The sequence below is a fragment of the Hyla sarda genome, unplaced genomic scaffold (genome assembly GCF_029499605.1).
Source record: "Hyla sarda isolate aHylSar1 unplaced genomic scaffold, aHylSar1.hap1 scaffold_523, whole genome shotgun sequence".
In the NCBI taxonomy this organism is placed as follows: domain Eukaryota; kingdom Metazoa; phylum Chordata; class Amphibia; order Anura; family Hylidae; genus Hyla; species Hyla sarda.
In genome coordinates this window covers 78,553-98,467 of record NW_026610534.1, presented here as the reverse complement: position 1 = coordinate 98,467, position 19,915 = coordinate 78,553, and the positions used below count along the sequence as shown (strand labels likewise).

At 55.3% G+C, this 19,915-nt stretch overlaps 18 non-coding genes and 16 pseudogenes across 18 annotated transcripts; all 34 read left to right on the top strand.

Moving 5' to 3' along the window:
• The first annotated feature begins 47 nt into the window (after nt 1–47).
• Nucleotides 48–166, top strand: LOC130338431 (5S ribosomal RNA). The gene has a single exon (XR_008879124.1). It is a non-coding gene; the product is annotated as a 5S ribosomal RNA (ribosomal RNA).
• Nucleotides 167–466: 300 nt separating this feature from the next.
• LOC130338659 (5S ribosomal RNA) lies at nt 467–586 on the top strand (annotated as a pseudogene).
• Nucleotides 587–1,258: 672 nt separating this feature from the next.
• LOC130338430 (5S ribosomal RNA) lies at nt 1,259–1,377 on the top strand. Its single transcript, XR_008879123.1, has one exon. It is a non-coding gene; the product is annotated as a 5S ribosomal RNA (ribosomal RNA).
• Nucleotides 1,378–1,677: 300 nt separating this feature from the next.
• On the top strand, nt 1,678–1,797 carry LOC130338657 (5S ribosomal RNA; annotated as a pseudogene).
• Nucleotides 1,798–2,469: 672 nt separating this feature from the next.
• Nucleotides 2,470–2,588, top strand: LOC130338429 (5S ribosomal RNA). Its single transcript, XR_008879122.1, has one exon. It is a non-coding gene; the product is annotated as a 5S ribosomal RNA (ribosomal RNA).
• Nucleotides 2,589–2,888: 300 nt separating this feature from the next.
• On the top strand, nt 2,889–3,008 carry LOC130338656 (5S ribosomal RNA; annotated as a pseudogene).
• A 668-nt stretch (nt 3,009–3,676) lies between these two features.
• On the top strand, nt 3,677–3,795 carry LOC130338428 (5S ribosomal RNA). The gene has a single exon (XR_008879121.1). It is a non-coding gene; the product is annotated as a 5S ribosomal RNA (ribosomal RNA).
• Nucleotides 3,796–4,095: 300 nt separating this feature from the next.
• Nucleotides 4,096–4,215, top strand: LOC130338655 (5S ribosomal RNA; annotated as a pseudogene).
• Nucleotides 4,216–4,584: 369 nt separating this feature from the next.
• Nucleotides 4,585–4,704, top strand: LOC130338653 (5S ribosomal RNA; annotated as a pseudogene).
• A 648-nt stretch (nt 4,705–5,352) lies between these two features.
• LOC130338427 (5S ribosomal RNA) lies at nt 5,353–5,471 on the top strand. Its single transcript, XR_008879120.1, has one exon. It is a non-coding gene; the product is annotated as a 5S ribosomal RNA (ribosomal RNA).
• Nucleotides 5,472–5,771: 300 nt separating this feature from the next.
• LOC130338652 (5S ribosomal RNA) lies at nt 5,772–5,891 on the top strand (annotated as a pseudogene).
• A 660-nt stretch (nt 5,892–6,551) lies between these two features.
• On the top strand, nt 6,552–6,670 carry LOC130338426 (5S ribosomal RNA). The gene has a single exon (XR_008879119.1). It is a non-coding gene; the product is annotated as a 5S ribosomal RNA (ribosomal RNA).
• A 300-nt stretch (nt 6,671–6,970) lies between these two features.
• Nucleotides 6,971–7,089, top strand: LOC130338578 (5S ribosomal RNA). The gene has a single exon (XR_008879256.1). It is a non-coding gene; the product is annotated as a 5S ribosomal RNA (ribosomal RNA).
• Nucleotides 7,090–7,745: 656 nt separating this feature from the next.
• On the top strand, nt 7,746–7,864 carry LOC130338424 (5S ribosomal RNA). The gene has a single exon (XR_008879117.1). It is a non-coding gene; the product is annotated as a 5S ribosomal RNA (ribosomal RNA).
• A 300-nt stretch (nt 7,865–8,164) lies between these two features.
• Nucleotides 8,165–8,284, top strand: LOC130338651 (5S ribosomal RNA; annotated as a pseudogene).
• A 655-nt stretch (nt 8,285–8,939) lies between these two features.
• LOC130338423 (5S ribosomal RNA) lies at nt 8,940–9,058 on the top strand. Its single transcript, XR_008879116.1, has one exon. It is a non-coding gene; the product is annotated as a 5S ribosomal RNA (ribosomal RNA).
• A 300-nt stretch (nt 9,059–9,358) lies between these two features.
• On the top strand, nt 9,359–9,478 carry LOC130338650 (5S ribosomal RNA; annotated as a pseudogene).
• Nucleotides 9,479–10,133: 655 nt separating this feature from the next.
• LOC130338421 (5S ribosomal RNA) lies at nt 10,134–10,252 on the top strand. The gene has a single exon (XR_008879115.1). It is a non-coding gene; the product is annotated as a 5S ribosomal RNA (ribosomal RNA).
• A 300-nt stretch (nt 10,253–10,552) lies between these two features.
• LOC130338649 (5S ribosomal RNA) lies at nt 10,553–10,672 on the top strand (annotated as a pseudogene).
• Nucleotides 10,673–11,327: 655 nt separating this feature from the next.
• Nucleotides 11,328–11,446, top strand: LOC130338420 (5S ribosomal RNA). The gene has a single exon (XR_008879114.1). It is a non-coding gene; the product is annotated as a 5S ribosomal RNA (ribosomal RNA).
• Nucleotides 11,447–11,746: 300 nt separating this feature from the next.
• Nucleotides 11,747–11,866, top strand: LOC130338648 (5S ribosomal RNA; annotated as a pseudogene).
• Nucleotides 11,867–12,524: 658 nt separating this feature from the next.
• Nucleotides 12,525–12,643, top strand: LOC130338419 (5S ribosomal RNA). The gene has a single exon (XR_008879113.1). It is a non-coding gene; the product is annotated as a 5S ribosomal RNA (ribosomal RNA).
• A 300-nt stretch (nt 12,644–12,943) lies between these two features.
• On the top strand, nt 12,944–13,063 carry LOC130338647 (5S ribosomal RNA; annotated as a pseudogene).
• A 650-nt stretch (nt 13,064–13,713) lies between these two features.
• LOC130338418 (5S ribosomal RNA) lies at nt 13,714–13,832 on the top strand. The gene has a single exon (XR_008879112.1). It is a non-coding gene; the product is annotated as a 5S ribosomal RNA (ribosomal RNA).
• A 300-nt stretch (nt 13,833–14,132) lies between these two features.
• LOC130338645 (5S ribosomal RNA) lies at nt 14,133–14,252 on the top strand (annotated as a pseudogene).
• Nucleotides 14,253–14,910: 658 nt separating this feature from the next.
• On the top strand, nt 14,911–15,029 carry LOC130338417 (5S ribosomal RNA). Its single transcript, XR_008879111.1, has one exon. It is a non-coding gene; the product is annotated as a 5S ribosomal RNA (ribosomal RNA).
• Nucleotides 15,030–15,329: 300 nt separating this feature from the next.
• LOC130338644 (5S ribosomal RNA) lies at nt 15,330–15,449 on the top strand (annotated as a pseudogene).
• A 654-nt stretch (nt 15,450–16,103) lies between these two features.
• LOC130338416 (5S ribosomal RNA) lies at nt 16,104–16,222 on the top strand. The gene has a single exon (XR_008879110.1). It is a non-coding gene; the product is annotated as a 5S ribosomal RNA (ribosomal RNA).
• A 300-nt stretch (nt 16,223–16,522) lies between these two features.
• LOC130338642 (5S ribosomal RNA) lies at nt 16,523–16,642 on the top strand (annotated as a pseudogene).
• Nucleotides 16,643–17,298: 656 nt separating this feature from the next.
• On the top strand, nt 17,299–17,417 carry LOC130338415 (5S ribosomal RNA). Its single transcript, XR_008879109.1, has one exon. It is a non-coding gene; the product is annotated as a 5S ribosomal RNA (ribosomal RNA).
• A 300-nt stretch (nt 17,418–17,717) lies between these two features.
• On the top strand, nt 17,718–17,837 carry LOC130338641 (5S ribosomal RNA; annotated as a pseudogene).
• Nucleotides 17,838–18,487: 650 nt separating this feature from the next.
• On the top strand, nt 18,488–18,606 carry LOC130338414 (5S ribosomal RNA). The gene has a single exon (XR_008879108.1). It is a non-coding gene; the product is annotated as a 5S ribosomal RNA (ribosomal RNA).
• A 300-nt stretch (nt 18,607–18,906) lies between these two features.
• LOC130338640 (5S ribosomal RNA) lies at nt 18,907–19,026 on the top strand (annotated as a pseudogene).
• Nucleotides 19,027–19,527: 501 nt separating this feature from the next.
• LOC130338412 (5S ribosomal RNA) lies at nt 19,528–19,646 on the top strand. Its single transcript, XR_008879106.1, has one exon. It is a non-coding gene; the product is annotated as a 5S ribosomal RNA (ribosomal RNA).
• The last annotated feature ends 269 nt before the right edge of the window (nt 19,647–19,915 follow it).

Sequence of the window (19,915 nt, the reverse complement as noted above, 5' to 3'; positions counted from 1 at the left end):
CAGGCAGGCTGCAGAGTAGAAGAGCTGCAAATGAGAGGCTCGTCTCTGCCTACGGCCACACCACCCTGAACACGCCCGATCTCGTCTGATCTCGGAAGCTAAGCAGGGTCGGGCCTGGTTAGTACTTGGATGGGAGACCGCCTGGGAATACCAGGTGCTGTAGGCTTTTTGCTTTTTCTCACTTCAACCAGCAGGGGTCAGTCTCCCCTATGCCTTTTTTACATTCACTTTCTTAGCTGCACATTTGCTTCTTTTCTTCTTTTTTTATGGCCTTTCTCCCTTGTGTTGTTTATGTGACGTCACAGTACGGGATATGCTCCTACAGTCCTATCAGCTTGAGTCCCTGCACGTCCCCAGGGCTCACCTGCAATGTACGCAGGGGTGCGCTACCTGCTGTCCAGCCCTTTGCGCAACGGTCCGCGGCCTGGAGGAAAGCTGCTTGTGCGACAGAGTGGGGCCAGCCAGTGTCTACCGGCCACACCACCCTGGGTATGCCCGATCTCGTCTGATCTCGGAAGCCAAGCAGGGTCGGGCTCGGACAGTACTGGGATGGTTGACCTCCTGGGAATACCGGGTGCTGTAGACAGGTTGCGATGTTTCTTTACACTTTCTCCTCTGGCCCAGCCTGGGAAGGCACTTTCCCGAATATCGGGGGGGGGGAGATTTACGAAAACCTGTTTTGGGGGAAAAGTTGGCCCATTGCCCGTAAGCATCCAATGAGATGGCTTCTTCCAGTTTCAAAAAGGTAGCTAATAAAAAATGAAAAGAAGCAATGTGATCGGTTGCTACGGGCAACTGCTCCGCTTTTTCTCTGCGCAGGTTTTGACGAATCTCCCCCATTCAACTTGGGGCAAGCCAGAGCTGGAAGCCGCAGAGGCCTGTGTGCCGGTTTGCTGCTTGCTACTGTCAGCACACAATCCGTCCATCCAGCTCCATGTCCCGGCCAGAAAAGCTCATTGCCCCTGCAGCCAGGCATGTGTAAATATAAGAGTTAAAAGCAGCCCAGCCAGGAAATGGCCAGGCTTTGAGCAGGCTGAGGCTGAAGGGGCCAGCCCGAGCAAGGGCTCCCTGTGCAAAGCAGTTTGTGTACGTAAGCCATAGAGCCAGTGAGCTGAAGCAGCCTTGGAGCTGGGCTGAGTGCGTGGAAAGGAGGGGGGCAGGAAGCAGGCCCAGTGCTGAGCAGCAGGCAGGCAGGCAGGCAGGCAGGCAGGCAGGCAGGCTGCAGAGTAGAAGAGCTGCAAATGAGAGGCTCGTCTCTGCCTACGGCCACACCACCCTGAACACGCCCGATCTCGTCTGATCTCGGAAGCTAAGCAGGGTCGGGCCTGGTTAGTACTTGGATGGGAGACCGCCTGGGAATACCAGGTGCTGTAGGCTTTTTGCTTTTTCTCACTTCAACCAGCAGGGGTCAGTCTCCCCTATGCCTTTTTTACATTCACTTTCTTAGCTGCACATTTGCTTCTTTTCTTCTTTTTTTATGGCCTTTCTCCCTTGTGTTGTTTATGTGACGTCACAGTACGGGATATGCTCCTACAGTCCTATCAGCTTGAGTCCCTGCACGTCCCCAGGGCTCACCTGCAATGTACGCAGGGGTGCGCTACCTGCTGTCCAGCCCTTTGCGCAACGGTCCGCGGCCTGGAGGAAAGCTGCTTGTGCGACAGAGTGGGGCCAGCCAGTGTCTACCGGCCACACCACCCTGGGTATGCCCGATCTCGTCTGATCTCGGAAGCCAAGCAGGGTCGGGCTCGGACAGTACTGGGATGGTTGACCTCCTGGGAATACCGGGTGCTGTAGACAGGTTGCGATGTTTCTTTACACTTTCTCCTCTGGCCCAGCCTGGGAAGGCACTTTCCCGAATATCGGGGGGGGGGAGATTTACGAAAACCTGTTTTGGGGGAAAAGTTGGCCCATTGCCCGTAAGCATCCAATGAGATGGCTTCTTCCAGTTTCAAAAAGGTAGCTAATAAAAAATGAAAAGAAGCAATGTGATCGGTTGCTACGGGCAACTGCTCCGCTTTTTCTCTGCGCAGGTTTTGACGAATCTCCCCCATTCAACTTGGGGCAAGCCAGAGCTGGAAGCCGCAGAGGCCTGTGTGCCGGTTTGCTGCTTGCTACTGTCAGCACACAATCCGTCCATCCAGCTCCATGTCCCGGCCAGAAAAGCTCATTGCCCCTGCAGCCAGGCATGTGTAAATATAAGAGTTAAAAGCAGCCCAGCCAGGAAATGGCCAGGCTTTGAGCAGGCTGAGGCTGAAGGGGCCAGCCCGAGCAAGGGCTCCCTGTGCAAAGCAGTTTGTGTACGTAAGCCATAGAGCCAGTGAGCTGAAGCAGCCTTGGAGCTGGGCTGAGTGCGTGGAAAGGAGGGGGGCAGGAAGCAGGCCCAGTGCTGAGCAGCAGGCAGGCAGGCAGGCAGGCAGGCAGGCAGGCAGGCTGCAGAGTAGAAGAGCTGCAAATGAGAGGCTCGTCTCTGCCTACGGCCACACCACCCTGAACACGCCCGATCTCGTCTGATCTCGGAAGCTAAGCAGGGTCGGGCCTGGTTAGTACTTGGATGGGAGACCGCCTGGGAATACCAGGTGCTGTAGGCTTTTTGCTTTTTCTCACTTCAACCAGCAGGGGTCAGTCTCCCCTATGCCTTTTTTACATTCACTTTCTTAGCTGCACATTTGCTTCTTTTCTTCTTTTTTTATGGCCTTTCTCCCTTGTGTTGTTTATGTGACGTCACAGTACGGGATATGCTCCTACAGTCCTATCAGCTTGAGTCCCTGCACGTCCCCAGGGCTCACCTGCAATGTACGCAGGGGTGCGCTACCTGCTGTCCAGCCCTTTGCGCAACGGTCCGCGGCCTGGAGGAAAGCTGCTTGTGCGACAGAGTGGGGCCAGCCAGTGTCTACCGGCCACACCACCCTGGGTATGCCCGATCTCGTCTGATCTCGGAAGCCAAGCAGGGTCGGGCTCGGACAGTACTGGGATGGTTGACCTCCTGGGAATACCGGGTGCTGTAGACAGGTTGCGATGTTTCTTTACACTTTCTCCTCTGGCCCAGCCTGGGAAGGCACTTTCCCGAATATCGGGGGGGGGGAGATTTACGAAAACCTGTTTTGGGGGAAAAGTTGGCCCATTGCCCGTAAGCATCCAATGAGATGGCTTCTTCCAGTTTCAAAAAGGTAGCTAATAAAAAATGAAAAGAAGCAATGTGATCGGTTGCTACGGGCAACTGCTCCGCTTTTTCTCTGCGCAGGTTTTGACGAATCTCCCCCATTCAACTTGGGGCAAGCCAGAGCTGGAAGCCGCAGAGGCCTGTGTGCCGGTTTGCTGCTTGCTACTGTCAGCACACAATCCGTCCATCCAGCTCCATGTCCCGGCCAGAAAAGCTCATTGCCCCTGCAGCCAGGCATGTGTAAATATAAGAGTTAAAAGCAGCCCAGCCAGGAAATGGCCAGGCTTTGAGCAGGCTGAGGCTGAAGGGGCCAGCCCGAGCAAGGGCTCCCTGTGCAAAGCAGTTTGTGTACGTAAGCCATAGAGCCAGTGAGCTGAAGCAGCCTTGGAGCTGGGCTGAGTGCGTGGAAAGGAGGGGGGCAGGAAGCAGGCCCAGTGCTGAGCAGCAGGCAGGCAGGCAGGCAGGCAGGCAGGCAGGCTGCAGAGTAGAAGAGCTGCAAATGAGAGGCTCGTCTCTGCCTACGGCCACACCACCCTGAACACGCCCGATCTCGTCTGATCTCGGAAGCTAAGCAGGGTCGGGCCTGGTTAGTACTTGGATGGGAGACCGCCTGGGAATACCAGGTGCTGTAGGCTTTTTGCTTTTTCTCACTTCAACCAGCAGGGGTCAGTCTCCCCTATGCCTTTTTTACATTCACTTTCTTAGCTGCACATTTGCTTCTTTTCTTCTTTTTTTATGGCCTTTCTCCCTTGTGTTGTTTATGTGACGTCACAGTACGGGATATGCTCCTACAGTCCTATCAGCTTGAGTCCCTGCACGTCCCCAGGGCTCACCTGCAATGTACGCAGGGGTGCGCTACCTGCTGTCCAGCCCTTTGCGCAACGGTCCGCGGCCTGGAGGAAAGCTGCTTGTGCGACAGAGTGGGGCCAGCCAGTGTCTACCGGCCACACCACCCTGGGTATGCCCGATCTCGTCTGATCTCGGAAGCCAAGCAGGGTCGGGCTCGGACAGTACTGGGATGGTTGACCTCCTGGGAATACCGGGTGCTGTAGACAGGTTGCGATGTTTCTTTACACTTTCTCCTCTGGCCCAGCCTGGGAAGGCACTTTCCCGAATATCGGGGGGGGGGGGAGATTTACGAAAACCTGTTTTGGGGGAAAAGTTGGCCCATTGCCCGTAAGCATCCAATGAGATGGCTTCTTCCATTTTCAAAAAGGTAGCTTTATGGCCTTTCTCCCTTGTGTTGTTTATGTGACGTCACAGTACGGGATATGCTCCTACAGTCCTATCAGCTTGAGTCCCTGCACGTCCCCAGGGCTCACCTGCAATGTACGCAGGGGTGCGCTACCTGCTGTCCAGCCCTTTGCGCAACGGTCCGCGGCCTGGAGGAAAGCTGCTTGTGCGACAGAGTGGGGCCAGCCAGTGTCTACCGGCCACACCACCCTGGGTATGCCCGATCTCGTCTGATCTCGGAAGCCAAGCAGGGTCGGGCTCGGACAGTACTGGGATGGTTGACCTCCTGGGAATACCGGGTGCTGTAGACAGGTTGCGATGTTTCTTTACACTTTCTCCTCTGGCCCAGCCTGGGAAGGCACTTTCCCGAATATCGGGGGGGGGGAGATTTACGAAAACCTGTTTTGGGGGAAAAGTTGGCCCATTGCCCGTAAGCATCCAATGAGATGGCTTCTTCCATTTTCAAAAAGGTAGCTAATAAAAAATGAAAAGAAGCAATGTGATCGGTTGCTACGGGCAACTGCTCCGCTTTTTCTCTGCGCAGGTTTTGACGAATCTCCTCCATTCAACTTGGGGCAAGCCAGAGCTGGAAGCCGCAGAGGCCTGTGTGCCGGTTTGCTGCTTGCTACTGTCAGCACACAATCCGTCCATCCAGCTCCATGTCCCGGCCAGAAAAGCTCATTGCCCCTGCAGCCAGGCATGTGTAAATATAAGAGTTAAAAGCAGCCCAGCCAGGAAATGGCCAGGCTTTGAGCAGGCTGAGGCTGAAGGGGCCAGCCCGAGCAAGGGCTCCCTGTGCAAAGCAGTTTGTGTACGTAAGCCATAGAGCCAGTGAGCTGAAGCAGCCTTGGAGCTGGGCTGAGTGCGTGGAAAGGAGGGGGGCAGGAAGCAGGCCCAGTGCTGAGCAGCAGGCAGGCAGGCTGCAGAGTAGAAGAGCTGCAAATGAGAGGCTCGTCTCTGCCTACGGCCACACCACCCTGAACACGCCCGATCTCGTCTGATCTCGGAAGCTAAGCAGGGTCGGGCCTGGTTAGTACTTGGATGGGAGACCGCCTGGGAATACCAGGTGCTGTAGGCTTTTTGCTTTTTCTCACTTCAACCAGCAGGGGTCAGTCTCCCCTATGCCTTTTTTACATTCACTTTCTTAGCTGCACATTTGCTTCTTTTCTTCTTTTTTTATGGCCTTTCTCCCTTGTGTTGTTTATGTGACGTCACAGTACGGGATATGCTCCTACAGTCCTATCAGCTTGAGTCCCTGCACGTCCCCAGGGCTCACCTGCAATGTACGCAGGGGTGCGCTACCTGCTGTCCAGCCCTTTGCGCAACGGTCCGCGGCCTGGAGGAAAGCTGCTTGTGCGACAGAGTGGGGCCAGCCAGTGTCTACCGGCCACACCACCCTGGGTATGCCCGATCTCGTCTGATCTCGGAAGCCAAGCAGGGTCGGGCTCGGACAGTACTGGGATGGTTGACCTCCTGGGAATACCGGGTGCTGTAGACAGGTTGCGATGTTTCTTTACACTTTCTCCTCTGGCCCAGCCTGGGAAGGCACTTTCCCGAATATCGGGGGGGGGGGGGGGGGGAGATTTACGAAAACCTGTTTTGGGGGAAAAGTTGGCCCATTGCCCGTAAGCATCCAATGAGATGGCTTCTTCCAGTTTCAAAAAGGTAGCAAATAAAAAATGAAAAGAAGCAATGTGATCGGTTGCTACGGGCAACTGCTCCGCTTTTTCTCTGCGCAGGTTTTGACGAATCTCCCCCATTCAACTTGGGGCAAGCCAGAGCTGGAAGCCGCAGAGGCCTGTGTGCCGGTTTGCTGCTTGCTACTGTCAGCACACAATCCGTCCATCCAGCTCCGTGTCCCGGCCAGAAAAGCTCATTGCCCCTGCAGCCAGGCATGTGTAAATATAAGAGTTAAAAGCAGCCCAGCCAGGAAATGGCCAGGCTTTGAGCAGGCTGAGGCTGAAGGGGCCAGCCCGAGCAAGGGCTCCCTGTGCAAAGCAGTTTGTGTACGTAAGCCATAGAGCCAGTGAGCTGAAGCAGCCTTGGAGCTGGGCTGAGTGCGTGGAAAGGAGGGGGGCAGGAAGCAGGCCCAGTGCTGAGCAGCAGGCAGGCAGGCAGGCTGCAGAGTAGAAGAGCTGCAAATGAGAGGCTCGTCTCTGCCTACGGCCACACCACCCTGAACACGCCCGATCTCGTCTGATCTCGGAAGCTAAGCAGGGTCGGGCCTGGTTAGTACTTGGATGGGAGACCGCCTGGGAATACCAGGTGCTGTAGGCTTTTTGCTTTTTCTCACTTCAACCAGCAGGGGTCAGTCTCCCCTATGCCTTTTTTACATTCACTTTCTTAGCTGCACATTTGCTTCTTTTCTTCTTTTTTTATGGCCTTTCTCCCTTGTGTTGTTTATGTGACGTCACAGTACGGGATATGCTCCTACAGTCCTATCAGCTTGAGTCCCTGCACGTCCCCAGGGCTCACCTGCAATGTACGCAGGGGTGCGCTACCTGCTGTCCAGCCCTTTGCGCAACGGTCCGCGGCCTGGAGGAAAGCTGCTTGTGCGACAGAGTGGGGCCAGCCAGTGTCTACGGCCACACCACCCTGGGTATGCCCGATCTCGTCTGATCTCGGAAGCCAAGCAGGGTCGGGCTCGGACAGTACTGGGATGGTTGACCTCCTGGGAATACCGGGTGCTGTAGACAGGTTGCGATGTTTCTTTACACTTTCTCCTCTGGCCCAGCCTGGGAAGGCACTTTCCCGAATATCGGGGGGGGGGGGGGAGATTTACGAAAACCTGTTTTGGGGGAAAAGTTGGCCCATTGCCCGTAAGCATCCAATGAGATGGCTTCTTCCATTTTCAAAAAGGTAGCTAATAAAAAATGAAAAGAAGCAATGTGATCGGTTGCTACGGGCAACTGCTCCGCTTTTTCTCTGCGCAGGTTTTGACGAATCTCCCCCATTCAACTTGGGGCAAGCCAGAGCTGGAAGCCGCAGAGGCCTGTGTGCCGGTTTGCTGCTTGCTACTGTCAGCACACAATCCGTCCATCCAGCTCCATGTCCCGGCCAGAAAAGCTCATTGCCCCTGCAGCCAGGCATGTGTAAATATAAGAGTTAAAAGCAGCCCAGCCAGGAAATGGCCAGGCTTTGAGCAGGCTGAGGCTGAAGGGGCCAGCCCGAGCAAGGGCTCCCTGTGCAAAGCAGTTTGTGTACGTAAGCCATAGAGCCAGTGAGCTGAAGCAGCCTTGGAGCTGGGCTGAGTGCGTGGAAAGGAGGGGGGCAGGAAGCAGGCCCAGTGCTGAGCAGCAGGCAGGCAGGCAGGCTGCAGAGTAGAAGAGCTGCAAATGAGAGGCTCGTCTCTGCCTACGGCCACACCACCCTGAACACGCCCGATCTCGTCTGATCTCGGAAGCTAAGCAGGGTCGGGCCTGGTTAGTACTTGGATGGGAGACCGCCTGGGAATACCAGGTGCTGTAGGCTTTTTGCTTTTTCTCACTTCAACCAGCAGGGGTCAGTCTCCCCTATGCCTTTTTTACATTCACTTTCTTAGCTGCACATTTGCTTCTTTTCTTCTTTTTTTATGGCCTTTCTCCCTTGTGTTGTTTATGTGACGTCACAGTACGGGATATGCTCCTACAGTCCTATCAGCTTGAGTCCCTGCACGTCCCCAGGGCTCACCTGCAATGTACGCAGGGGTGCGCTACCTGCTGTCCAGCCCTTTGCGCAACGGTCCGCGGCCTGGAGGAAAGCTGCTTGTGCGACAGAGTGGGGCCAGCCAGTGTCTACCGGCCACACCACCCTGGGTATGCCCGATCTCGTCTGATCTCGGAAGCCAAGCAGGGTCGGGCTCGGACAGTACTGGGATGGTTGACCTCCTGGGAATACCGGGTGCTGTAGACAGGTTGCGATGTTTCTTTACACTTTCTCCTCTGGCCCAGCCTGGGAAGGCACTTTCCCGAATATCGGGGGGGGGGGGGAGATTTACGAAAACCTGTTTTGGGGGAAAAGTTGGCCCATTGCCCGTAAGCATCCAATGAGATGGCTTCTTCCATTTTCAAAAAGGTAGCTAATAAAAAATGAAAAGAAGCAATGTGATCGGTTGCTACGGGCAACTGCTCCGCTTTTTCTCTGCGCAGGTTTTGACGAATCTCCCCCATTCAACTTGGGGCAAGCCAGAGCTGGAAGCCGCAGAGGCCTGTGTGCCGGTTTGCTGCTTGCTACTGTCAGCACACAATCCGTCCATCCAGCTCCATGTCCCGGCCAGAAAAGCTCATTGCCCCTGCAGCCAGGCATGTGTAAATATAAGAGTTAAAAGCAGCCCAGCCAGGAAATGGCCAGGCTTTGAGCAGGCTGAGGCTGAAGGGGCCAGCCCGAGCAAGGGCTCCCTGTGCAAAGCAGTTTGTGTACGTAAGCCATAGAGCCAGTGAGCTGAAGCAGCCTTGGAGCTGGGCTGAGTGCGTGGAAAGGAGGGGGGCAGGAAGCAGGCCCAGTGCTGAGCAGCAGGCAGGCAGGCAGGCTGCAGAGTAGAAGAGCTGCAAATGAGAGGCTCGTCTCTGCCTACGGCCACACCACCCTGAACACGCCCGATCTCGTCTGATCTCGGAAGCTAAGCAGGGTCGGGCCTGGTTAGTACTTGGATGGGAGACCGCCTGGGAATACCAGGTGCTGTAGGCTTTTTGCTTTTTCTCACTTCAACCAGCAGGGGTCAGTCTCCCCTATGCCTTTTTTACATTCACTTTCTTAGCTGCACATTTGCTTCTTTTCTTCTTTTTTTATGGCCTTTCTCCCTTGTGTTGTTTATGTGACGTCACAGTACGGGATATGCTCCTACAGTCCTATCAGCTTGAGTCCCTGCACGTCCCCAGGGCTCACCTGCAATGTACGCAGGGGTGCGCTACCTGCTGTCCAGCCCTTTGCGCAACGGTCCGCGGCCTGGAGGAAAGCTGCTTGTGCGACAGAGTGGGGCCAGCCAGTGTCTACCGGCCACACCACCCTGGGTATGCCCGATCTCGTCTGATCTCGGAAGCCAAGCAGGGTCGGGCTCGGACAGTACTGGGATGGTTGACCTCCTGGGAATACCGGGTGCTGTAGACAGGTTGCGATGTTTCTTTACACTTTCTCCTCTGGCCCAGCCTGGGAAGGCACTTTCCCGAATATCGGGGGGGGGGGGGAGATTTACGAAAACCTGTTTTGGGGGAAAAGTTGGCCCATTGCCCGTAAGCATCCAATGAGATGGCTTCTTCCAGTTTCAAAAAGGTAGCAAATAAAAAATGAAAAGAAGCAATGTGATCGGTTGCTACGGGCAACTGCTCCGCTTTTTCTCTGCGCAGGTTTTGACGAATCTCCCCCATTCAACTTGGGGCAAGCCAGAGCTGGAAGCCGCAGAGGCCTGTGTGCCGGTTTGCTGCTTGCTACTGTCAGCACACAATCCGTCCATCCAGCTCCGTGTCCCGGCCAGAAAAGCTCATTGCCCCTGCAGCCAGGCATGTGTAAATATAAGAGTTAAAAGCAGCCCAGCCAGGAAATGGCCAGGCTTTGAGCAGGCTGAGGCTGAAGGGGCCAGCCCGAGCAAGGGCTCCCTGTGCAAAGCAGTTTGTGTACGTAAGCCATAGAGCCAGTGAGCTGAAGCAGCCTTGGAGCTGGGCTGAGTGCGTGGAAAGGAGGGGGGCAGGAAGCAGGCCCAGTGCTGAGCAGCAGGCAGGCAGGCAGGCTGCAGAGTAGAAGAGCTGCAAATGAGAGGCTCGTCTCTGCCTACGGCCACACCACCCTGAACACGCCCGATCTCGTCTGATCTCGGAAGCTAAGCAGGGTCGGGCCTGGTTAGTACTTGGATGGGAGACCGCCTGGGAATACCAGGTGCTGTAGGCTTTTTGCTTTTTCTCACTTCAACCAGCAGGGGTCAGTCTCCCCTATGCCTTTTTTACATTCACTTTCTTAGCTGCACATTTGCTTCTTTTCTTCTTTTTTTATGGCCTTTCTCCCTTGTGTTGTTTATGTGACGTCACAGTACGGGATATGCTCCTACAGTCCTATCAGCTTGAGTCCCTGCACGTCCCCAGGGCTCACCTGCAATGTACGCAGGGGTGCGCTACCTGCTGTCCAGCCCTTTGCGCAACGGTCCGCGGCCTGGAGGAAAGCTGCTTGTGCGACAGAGTGGGGCCAGCCAGTGTCTACCGGCCACACCACCCTGGGTATGCCCGATCTCGTCTGATCTCGGAAGCCAAGCAGGGTCGGGCTCGGACAGTACTGGGATGGTTGACCTCCTGGGAATACCGGGTGCTGTAGACAGGTTGCGATGTTTCTTTACACTTTCTCCTCTGGCCCAGCCTGGGAAGGCACTTTCCCGAATATCGGGGGGGGGGGGGAGATTTACGAAAACCTGTTTTGGGGGAAAAGTTGGCCCATTGCCCGTAAGCATCCAATGAGATGGCTTCTTCCAGTTTCAAAAAGGTAGCAAATAAAAAATGAAAAGAAGCAATGTGATCGGTTGCTACGGGCAACTGCTCCGCTTTTTCTCTGCGCAGGTTTTGACGAATCTCCCCCATTCAACTTGGGGCAAGCCAGAGCTGGAAGCCGCAGAGGCCTGTGTGCCGGTTTGCTGCTTGCTACTGTCAGCACACAATCCGTCCATCCAGCTCCGTGTCCCGGCCAGAAAAGCTCATTGCCCCTGCAGCCAGGCATGTGTAAATATAAGAGTTAAAAGCAGCCCAGCCAGGAAATGGCCAGGCTTTGAGCAGGCTGAGGCTGAAGGGGCCAGCCCGAGCAAGGGCTCCCTGTGCAAAGCAGTTTGTGTACGTAAGCCATAGAGCCAGTGAGCTGAAGCAGCCTTGGAGCTGGGCTGAGTGCGTGGAAAGGAGGGGGGCAGGAAGCAGGCCCAGTGCTGAGCAGCAGGCAGGCAGGCAGGCTGCAGAGTAGAAGAGCTGCAAATGAGAGGCTCGTCTCTGCCTACGGCCACACCACCCTGAACACGCCCGATCTCGTCTGATCTCGGAAGCTAAGCAGGGTCGGGCCTGGTTAGTACTTGGATGGGAGACCGCCTGGGAATACCAGGTGCTGTAGGCTTTTTGCTTTTTCTCACTTCAACCAGCAGGGGTCAGTCTCCCCTATGCCTTTTTTACATTCACTTTCTTAGCTGCACATTTGCTTCTTTTCTTCTTTTTTTATGGCCTTTCTCCCTTGTGTTGTTTATGTGACGTCACAGTACGGGATATGCTCCTACAGTCCTATCAGCTTGAGTCCCTGCACGTCCCCAGGGCTCACCTGCAATGTACGCAGGGGTGCGCTACCTGCTGTCCAGCCCTTTGCGCAACGGTCCGCGGCCTGGAGGAAAGCTGCTTGTGCGACAGAGTGGGGCCAGCCAGTGTCTACCGGCCACACCACCCTGGGTATGCCCGATCTCGTCTGATCTCGGAAGCCAAGCAGGGTCGGGCTCGGACAGTACTGGGATGGTTGACCTCCTGGGAATACCGGGTGCTGTAGACAGGTTGCGATGTTTCTTTACACTTTCTCCTCTGGCCCAGCCTGGGAAGGCACTTTCCCGAATATCGGGGGGGGGGGGAGATTTACAAAAACCTGTTTTGGGGGAAAAGTTGGCCCATTGCCCGTAAGCATCCAATGAGATGGCTTCTTCCAGTTTCAAAAAGGTAGCAAATAAAAAATGAAAAGAAGCAATGTGATCGGTTGCTACGGGCAACTGCTCCGCTTTTTCTCTGCGCAGGTTTTGACGAATCTCCCCCATTCAACTTGGGGCAAGCCAGAGCTGGAAGCCGCAGAGGCCTGTGTGCCGGTTTGCTGCTTGCTACTGTCAGCACACAATCCGTCCATCCAGCTCCGTGTCCCGGCCAGAAAAGCTCATTGCCCCTGCAGCCAGGCATGTGTAAATATAAGAGTTAAAAGCAGCCCAGCCAGGAAATGGCCAGGCTTTGAGCAGGCTGAGGCTGAAGGGGCCAGCCCGAGCAAGGGCTCCCTGTGCAAAGCAGTTTGTGTACGTAAGCCATAGAGCCAGTGAGCTGAAGCAGCCTTGGAGCTGGGCTGAGTGCGTGGAAAGGAGGGGGGCAGGAAGCAGGCCCAGTGCTGAGCAGCAGGCAGGCAGGCAGGCAGGCTGCAGAGTAGAAGAGCTGCAAATGAGAGGCTCGTCTCTGCCTACGGCCACACCACCCTGAACACGCCCGATCTCGTCTGATCTCGGAAGCTAAGCAGGGTCGGGCCTGGTTAGTACTTGGATGGGAGACCGCCTGGGAATACCAGGTGCTGTAGGCTTTTTGCTTTTTCTCACTTCAACCAGCAGGGGTCAGTCTCCCCTATGCCTTTTTTACATTCACTTTCTTAGCTGCACATTTGCTTCTTTTCTTCTTTTTTTATGGCCTTTCTCCCTTGTGTTGTTTATGTGACGTCACAGTACGGGATATGCTCCTACAGTCCTATCAGCTTGAGTCCCTGCACGTCCCCAGGGCTCACCTGCAATGTACGCAGGGGTGCGCTACCTGCTGTCCAGCCCTTTGCGCAACGGTCCGCGGCCTGGAGGAAAGCTGCTTGTGCGACAGAGTGGGGCCAGCCAGTGTCTACCGGCCACACCACCCTGGGTATGCCCGATCTCGTCTGATCTCGGAAGCCAAGCAGGGTCGGGCTCGGACAGTACTGGGATGGTTGACCTCCTGGGAATACCGGGTGCTGTAGACAGGTTGCGATGTTTCTTTACACTTTCTCCTCTGGCCCAGCCTGGGAAGGCACTTTCCCGAATATCGGGGGGGGGGGGAGATTTACGAAAACCTGTTTTGGGGGAAAAGTTGGCCCATTGCCCGTAAGCATCCAATGAGATGGCTTCTTCCAGTTTCAAAAAGGTAGCAAATAAAAAATGAAAAGAAGCAATGTGATCGGTTGCTACGGGCAACTGCTCCGCTTTTTCTCTGCGCAGGTTTTGACGAATCTCCCCCATTCAACTTGGGGCAAGCCAGAGCTGGAAGCCGCAGAGGCCTGTGTGCCGGTTTGCTGCTTGCTACTGTCAGCACACAATCCGTCCATCCAGCTCCGTGTCCCGGCCAGAAAAGCTCATTGCCCCTGCAGCCAGGCATGTGTAAATATAAGAGTTAAAAGCAGCCCAGCCAGGAAATGGCCAGGCTTTGAGCAGGCTGAGGCTGAAGGGGCCAGCCCGAGCAAGGGCTCCCTGTGCAAAGCAGTTTGTGTACGTAAGCCATAGAGCCAGTGAGCTGAAGCAGCCTTGGAGCTGGGCTGAGTGCGTGGAAAGGAGGGGGGCAGGAAGCAGGCCCAGTGCTGAGCAGCAGGCAGGCAGGCTGCAGAGTAGAAGAGCTGCAAATGAGAGGCTCGTCTCTGCCTACGGCCACACCACCCTGAACACGCCCGATCTCGTCTGATCTCGGAAGCTAAGCAGGGTCGGGCCTGGTTAGTACTTGGATGGGAGACCGCCTGGGAATACCAGGTGCTGTAGGCTTTTTGCTTTTTCTCACTTCAACCAGCAGGGGTCAGTCTCCCCTATGCCTTTTTTACATTCACTTTCTTAGCTGCACATTTGCTTCTTTTCTTCTTTTTTTATGGCCTTTCTCCCTTGTGTTGTTTATGTGACGTCACAGTACGGGATATGCTCCTACAGTCCTATCAGCTTGAGTCCCTGCACGTCCCCAGGGCTCACCTGCAATGTACGCAGGGGTGCGCTACCTGCTGTCCAGCCCTTTGCGCAACGGTCCGCGGCCTGGAGGAAAGCTGCTTGTGCGACAGAGTGGGGCCAGCCAGTGTCTACCGGCCACACCACCCTGGGTATGCCCGATCTCGTCTGATCTCGGAAGCCAAGCAGGGTCGGGCTCGGACAGTACTGGGATGGTTGACCTCCTGGGAATACCGGGTGCTGTAGACAGGTTGCGATGTTTCTTTACACTTTCTCCTCTGGCCCAGCCTGGGAAGGCACTTTCCCGAATATCCGGGGGGGGGGGGGCGAGATTTACGAAAACCTGTTTTGGGGGAAAAGTTGGCCCATTGCCCGTAAGCATCCAATGAGATGGCTTCTTCCAGTTTCAAAAAGGTAGCTAATAAAAAATGAAAAGAAGCAATGTGATCGGTTGCTACGGGCAACTGCTCCGCTTTTTCTCTGCGCAGGTTTTGACGAATCTCCCCCATTCAACTTGGGGCAAGCCAGAGCTGGAAGCCGCAGAGGCCTGTGTGCCGGTTTGCTGCTTGCTACTGTCAGCACACAATCCGTCCATCCAGCTCCATGTCCCGGCCAGAAAAGCTCATTGCCCCTGCAGCCAGGCATGTGTAAATATAAGAGTTAAAAGCAGCCCAGCCAGGAAATGGCCAGGCTTTGAGCAGGCTGAGGCTGAAGGGGCCAGCCCGAGCAAGGGCTCCCTGTGCAAAGCAGTTTGTGTACGTAAGCCATAGAGCCAGTGAGCTGAAGCAGCCTTGGAGCTGGGCTGAGTGCGTGGAAAGGAGGGGGGCAGGAAGCAGGCCCAGTGCTGAGCAGCAGGCAGGCAGGCAGGCTGCAGAGTAGAAGAGCTGCAAATGAGAGGCTCGTCTCTGCCTACGGCCACACCACCCTGAACACGCCCGATCTCGTCTGATCTCGGAAGCTAAGCAGGGTCGGGCCTGGTTAGTACTTGGATGGGAGACCGCCTGGGAATACCAGGTGCTGTAGGCTTTTTGCTTTTTCTCACTTCAACCAGCAGGGGTCAGTCTCCCCTATGCCTTTTTTACATTCACTTTCTTAGCTGCACATTTGCTTCTTTTCTTCTTTTTTTATGGCCTTTCTCCCTTGTGTTGTTTATGTGACGTCACAGTACGGGATATGCTCCTACAGTCCTATCAGCTTGAGTCCCTGCACGTCCCCAGGGCTCACCTGCAATGTACGCAGGGGTGCGCTACCTGCTGTCCAGCCCTTTGCGCAACGGTCCGCGGCCTGGAGGAAAGCTGCTTGTGCGACAGAGTGGGGCCAGCCAGTGTCTACCGGCCACACCACCCTGGGTATGCCCGATCTCGTCTGATCTCGGAAGCCAAGCAGGGTCGGGCTCGGACAGTACTGGGATGGTTGACCTCCTGGGAATACCGGGTGCTGTAGACAGGTTGCGATGTTTCTTTACACTTTCTCCTCTGGCCCAGCCTGGGAAGGCACTTTCCCGAATATCGGGGGGGGGGGGAGATTTACGAAAACCTGTTTTGGGGGAAAAGTTGGCCCATTGCCCGTAAGCATCCAATGAGATGGCTTCTTCCAGTTTCAAAAAGGTAGCAAATAAAAAATGAAAAGAAGCAATGTGATCGGTTGCTACGGGCAACTGCTCCGCTTTTTCTCTGCGCAGGTTTTGACGAATCTCCCCCATTCAACTTGGAGCAAGCCAGAGCTGGAAGCCGCAGAGGCCTGTGTGCCGGTTTGCTGCTTGCTACTGTCAGCACACAATCCGTCCATCCAGCTCCGTGTCCCGGCCAGAAAAGCTCATTGCCCCTGCAGCCAGGCATGTGTAAATATAAGAGTTAAAAGCAGCCCAGCCAGGAAATGGCCAGGCTTTGAGCAGGCTGAGGCTGAAGGGGCCAGCCCGAGCAAGGGCTCCCTGTGCAAAGCAGTTTGTGTACGTAAGCCATAGAGCCAGTGAGCTGAAGCAGCCTTGGAGCTGGGCTGAGTGCGTGGAAAGGAGGGGGGCAGGAAGCAGGCCCAGTGCTGAGCAGCAGGCAGGCAGGCAGGCTGCAGAGTAGAAGAGCTGCAAATGAGAGGCTCGTCTCTGCCTACGGCCACACCACCCTGAACACGCCCGATCTCGTCTGATCTCGGAAGCTAAGCAGGGTCGGGCCTGGTTAGTACTTGGATGGGAGACCGCCTGGGAATACCAGGTGCTGTAGGCTTTTTGCTTTTTCTCACTTCAACCAGCAGGGGTCAGTCTCCCCTATGCCTTTTTTACATTCACTTTCTTAGCTGCACATTTGCTTCTTTTCTTCTTTTTTTATGGCCTTTCTCCCTTGTGTTGTTTATGTGACGTCACAGTACGGGATATGCTCCTACAGTCCTATCAGCTTGAGTCCCTGCACGTCCCCAGGGCTCACCTGCAATGTACGCAGGGGTGCGCTACCTGCTGTCCAGCCCTTTGCGCAACGGTCCGCGGCCTGGAGGAAAGCTGCTTGTGCGACAGAGTGGGGCCAGCCAGTGTCTACCGGCCACACCACCCTGGGTATGCCCGATCTCGTCTGATCTCGGAAGCCAAGCAGGGTCGGGCTCGGACAGTACTGGGATGGTTGACCTCCTGGGAATACCGGGTGCTGTAGACAGGTTGCGATGTTTCTTTACACTTTCTCCTCTGGCCCAGCCTGGGAAGGCACTTTCCCGAATATCGGGGGGGGGGGGGGAGATTTACGAAAACCTGTTTTGGGGGAAAAGTTGGCCCATTGCCCGTAAGCATCCAATGAGATGGCTTCTTCCAGTTTCAAAAAGGTAGCAAATAAAAAATGAAAAGAAGCAATGTGATCGGTTGCTACGGGCAACTGCTCCGCTTTTTCTCTGCGCAGGTTTTGACGAATCTCCCCCATTCAACTTGGGGCAAGCCAGAGCTGGAAGCCGCAGAGGCCTGTGTGCCGGTTTGCTGCTTGCTACTGTCAGCACACAATCCGTCCATCCAGCTCCGTGTCCCGGCCAGAAAAGCTCATTGCCCCTGCAGCCAGGCATGTGTAAATATAAGAGTTAAAAGCAGCCCAGCCAGGAAATGGCCAGGCTTTGAGCAGGCTGAGGCTGAAGGGGCCAGCCCGAGCAAGGGCTCCCTGTGCAAAGCAGTTTGTGTACGTAAGCCATAGAGCCAGTGAGCTGAAGCAGCCTTGGAGCTGGGCTGAGTGCGTGGAAAGGAGGGGGGCAGGAAGCAGGCCCAGTGCTGAGCAGCAGGCAGGCAGGCAGGCTGCAGAGTAGAAGAGCTGCAAATGAGAGGCTCGTCTCTGCCTACGGCCACACCACCCTGAACACGCCCGATCTCGTCTGATCTCGGAAGCTAAGCAGGGTCGGGCCTGGTTAGTACTTGGATGGGAGACCGCCTGGGAATACCAGGTGCTGTAGGCTTTTTGCTTTTTCTCACTTCAACCAGCAGGGGTCAGTCTCCCCTATGCCTTTTTTACATTCACTTTCTTAGCTGCACATTTGCTTCTTTTCTTCTTTTTTTATGGCCTTTCTCCCTTGTGTTGTTTATGTGACGTCACAGTACGGGATATGCTCCTACAGTCCTATCAGCTTGAGTCCCTGCACGTCCCCAGGGCTCACCTGCAATGTACGCAGGGGTGCGCTACCTGCTGTCCAGCCCTTTGCGCAACGGTCCGCGGCCTGGAGGAAAGCTGCTTGTGCGACAGAGTGGGGCCAGCCAGTGTCTACCGGCCACACCACCCTGGGTATGCCCGATCTCGTCTGATCTCGGAAGCCAAGCAGGGTCGGGCTCGGACAGTACTGGGATGGTTGACCTCCTGGGAATACCGGGTGCTGTAGACAGGTTGCGATGTTTCTTTACACTTTCTCCTCTGGCCCAGCCTGGGAAGGCACTTTCCCGAATATCGGGGGGGGGGGGAGATTTACAAAAACCTGTTTTGGGGGAAAAGTTGGCCCATTGCCCGTAAGCATCCAATGAGATGGCTTCTTCCAGTTTCAAAAAGGTAGCAAATAAAAAATGAAAAGAAGCAATGTGATCGGTTGCTACGGGCAACTGCTCCGCTTTTTCTCTGCGCAGGTTTTGACGAATCTCCCCCATTCAACTTGGGGCAAGCCAGAGCTGGAAGCCGCAGAGGCCTGTGTGCCGGTTTGCTGCTTGCTACTGTCAGCACACAATCCGTCCATCCAGCTCCGTGTCCCGGCCAGAAAAGCTCATTGCCCCTGCAGCCAGGCATGTGTAAATATAAGAGTTAAAAGCAGCCCAGCCAGGAAATGGCCAGGCTTTGAGCAGGCTGAGGCTGAAGGGGCCAGCCCGAGCAAGGGCTCCCTGTGCAAAGCAGTTTGTGTACGTAAGCCATAGAGCCAGTGAGCTGAAGCAGCCTTGGAGCTGGGCTGAGTGCGTGGAAAGGAGGGGGGCAGGAAGCAGGCCCAGTGCTGAGCAGCAGGCAGGCAGGCTGCAGAGTAGAAGAGCTGCAAATGAGAGGCTCGTCTCTGCCTACGGCCACACCACCCTGAACACGCCCGATCTCGTCTGATCTCGGAAGCTAAGCAGGGTCGGGCCTGGTTAGTACTTGGATGGGAGACCGCCTGGGAATACCAGGTGCTGTAGGCTTTTTGCTTTTTCTCACTTCAACCAGCAGGGGTCAGTCTCCCCTATGCCTTTTTTACATTCACTTTCTTAGCTGCACATTTGCTTCTTTTCTTCTTTTTTTATGGCCTTTCTCCCTTGTGTTGTTTATGTGACGTCACAGTACGGGATATGCTCCTACAGTCCTATCAGCTTGAGTCCCTGCACGTCCCCAGGGCTCACCTGCAATGTACGCAGGGGTGCGCTACCTGCTGTCCAGCCCTTTGCGCAACGGTCCGCGGCCTGGAGGAAAGCTGCTTGTGCGACAGAGTGGGGCCAGCCAGTGTCTACCGGCCACACCACCCTGGGTATGCCCGATCTCGTCTGATCTCGGAAGCCAAGCAGGGTCGGGCTCGGACAGTACTGGGATGGTTGACCTCCTGGGAATACCGGGTGCTGTAGACAGGTTGCGATGTTTCTTTACACTTTCTCCTCTGGCCCAGCCTGGGAAGGCACTTTCCCGAATATCGGGGGGGGGGGGAGATTTACAAAAACCTGTTTTGGGGGAAAAGTTGGCCCATTGCCCGTAAGCATCCAATGAGATGGCTTCTTCCAGTTTCAAAAAGGTAGCAAATAAAAAATGAAAAGAAGCAATGTGATCGGTTGCTACGGGCAACTGCTCCGCTTTTTCTCTGCGCAGGTTTTGACGAATCTCCCCCATTCAACTTGGGGCAAGCCAGAGCTGGAAGCCGCAGAGGCCTGTGTGCCGGTTTGCTGCTTGCTACTGTCAGCACACAATCCGTCCATCCAGCTCCGTGTCCCGGCCAGAAAAGCTCATTGCCCCTGCAGCCAGGCATGTGTAAATATAAGAGTTAAAAGCAGCCCAGCCAGGAAAGCAGGCCCAGTGCTGAGCAGCAGGCAGGCAGGCTGCAGAGTAGAAGAGCTGCAAATGAGAGGCTCGTCTCTGCCTACGGCCACACCACCCTGAACACGCCCGATCTCGTCTGATCTCGGAAGCTAAGCAGGGTCGGGCCTGGTTAGTACTTGGATGGGAGACCGCCTGGGAATACCAGGTGCTGTAGGCTTTTTGCTTTTTCTCACTTCAACCAGCAGGGGTCAGTCTCCCCTATGCCTTTTTTACATTCACTTTCTTAGCTGCACATTTGCTTCTTTTCTTCTTTTTTTATGGCCTTTCTCCCTTGTGTTGTTTATGTGACGTCACAGTACGGGATATGCTCCTACAGTCCTATCAGCTTGAGTCCCTGCACGTCCCCAGGGCTCACCTGCAATGTACGCAGGGGTGCGCTACCTGCTGTCCAGCCCTTTGCGCAACGGTCCGCGGCCTGGAGGAAAG